We start from the raw sequence: 2,211 nt of genomic DNA on the forward strand, positions 1-2,211 counted from the left end.
AATTGAATGTTATTAAGAATGACCTTTCTTTTTTAATCTGCAGCAAAAATATCTAGCTGAATACATATTGGCCTAAATTGATGAAATTTGTTTTTTTTTTTTACATTTTTTTTATTGTATATGTATAACAGCAGAAAGTAAAAAATATATATATATTTTTTTCAAAACTGTTGCTGTTTTTTTTGTTTATAGCACAAAAAATAAAAATCGCTGAGGTGATCAAATACCACCAAAAGGAAGCTTTATTTATGGGGAAAAAAGGAACTCAGTTTTATTTTGGTACAGCAACGGACGACCGCGCTATTGTCAGTTAAAGTAACGCAGTGCCGTATTGCAAAAAATGGCCTGGTCAAAAAGGGGGTAAAACCTTTCCTGGGGTGAAGTGGTTAACCGCTTGCCGACCGCCTCACACCCATATACGTCGGCAGAAGGGCATGTACAGGCATATTAACGTACCTGTAAGTTGCTCTTTAAGAAGCGGCTTGCGGGCGCTCGCCCTCCGTGTGTGTGGGTCTCGTGGACTCGATGTCTACGGGGATACCCGCAATCGTCTCAGGGGGAGGAGCGGGGAAATGCTAATCTAAACAAGCATTTCACCGTTCTGCCTAGTGACACTGATCACAGCTCCCTGTAATCTGGAGCTGTGATCAGTATCGTGTCACACGTAGCCCCTCCCTGCACAGTTAGAATCACTCCCTAGGACACACTTAACCCCTACAGCGCCCCCTAGTAGTTAACCCCTTCACTGACAGTCACATTTACACAGTAATCAATGCATTATTAATCGCACTGATCGCTGTATAAATGTGAATGGTCCCAAAATAGCGCCAACAGTGTCTGATCTGTCCGCCATAATGTCACTGTCACAATAAAAATCAACGATCAGTGCCATTACTAGTAAAAAAAAAATATTAGTAATAAAAATGCCATAAAACTATCCCCTATTTTGTAGAGGCTATAACTTTTGCGCAAACCAATCAATAAACGCTTATTGAGGTTTTTTTTACCAAAAAACTGTAGAAGAATACATATCGGCCTAAACTGAGGAAAAAAACTTTATTTATATATTTTTTGGGGATATTTATTATAGCAAAAAGTTAAAAATAACCATTTTTTTTCAACATTTACTCTTTTTTTTTGTTTATAGCGCAAAAAATAAAAAACGCAGAGGTGATCAAATACCACCAAAAGAAAGCTCTAAAAAGGACGTCAATTGTGTTTGGGAGCCAAGTTGCACGACCGCGCAATTGCCAGTTAAATCGACGCAGTGCCGAATCACAAAAAGTGCTCTGGTCTTTTTGACAGCCAAATGGTTCCGGGGCTGAAGTGGTTAAAACGAAAAACGTATGATTAGGTATTGAATTTGAAAATTTTCGTGCTTGTCCCATTGGATAATTTCACATGACTCTCGAAAAGCAGTGTGCAGTGTGCCAATGATCAGATTATCATACGATCGCTTCAAAAGCGGTATTTGTCATACGATTTTCTGATCGTGTGTACGGGCCTTAAAACAGGCTTTCTTCAAGAATTATTCTTTAAGAATCGATTTATTTTTTTTATTTTATTTTTTTATATGGAACGTTTGACAAATTTGCGTGTCATCCTTGTGCAAGGGCCATGCTGATCTTCTCTGTATTGTTTTTTTTTTTTAGTATATGTCCTGCCTAAGAATCGATTTAATACCATCCATCTTTCCTTGAGCCTTACCAGTTTTTCCATCCCTACTGATGGAAAGCATTACCACAGCATGATTCTGCCACCACCATGCTTCGCTGTGGGGATGGTGTGATGAGAAGTGATGAGTTTGTACCACAAACTGGGGTTGATATATTAAAACTGGAGAGTGCAAAATCTGGTGCAGCTCTGCATAGAAACCAATCCGTTACATGTTTTTTTTTGTCAAAGCTTAACTGAACAAGCTGAAGTCAAAAGCTGATTGGCTACTGTGCACAGCTGCACCAAATGTTGCACCCTCCAGTTTTAGTAAATCAACCCCATTATGTTAAGATGTGAAGAAATATCTGTATAGCCGCACTTCCATAAAATCACCCTTTATTGATTCAGAATTCACATAGACAATCCACAACACACAGACAAGGGAATATAGCCATAAGCTAACGCGTTTTACACCAACCTGGTGCTTAATGATTGCTCTAGGGCCAGCACCTATTAGTGTGCAGTGGAAGTGGGTCAGCTAAAGACTCACCTTGA

General features: G+C 39.0%; 1 non-coding gene across 1 annotated transcript; it reads right to left on the reverse strand.

The window, feature by feature from the left end:
* Positions 1-1,567: 1,567 nt before the first annotated feature.
* On the reverse strand, positions 1,568-1,672 carry LOC143999831 (U6 spliceosomal RNA). The gene has a single exon (XR_013278156.1). It is a non-coding gene; the product is annotated as a U6 spliceosomal RNA (small nuclear RNA).
* Between the last annotated feature and the right edge of the window lie 539 nt (positions 1,673-2,211).

Source organism: Lithobates pipiens, unplaced genomic scaffold (assembly GCF_037356315.1).
Source record: "Lithobates pipiens isolate NorthernLeopardFrog02 unplaced genomic scaffold, aLitPip1_a1.2 Scaffold_19, whole genome shotgun sequence".
NCBI classification, from domain to species: domain Eukaryota; kingdom Metazoa; phylum Chordata; class Amphibia; order Anura; family Ranidae; genus Lithobates; species Lithobates pipiens.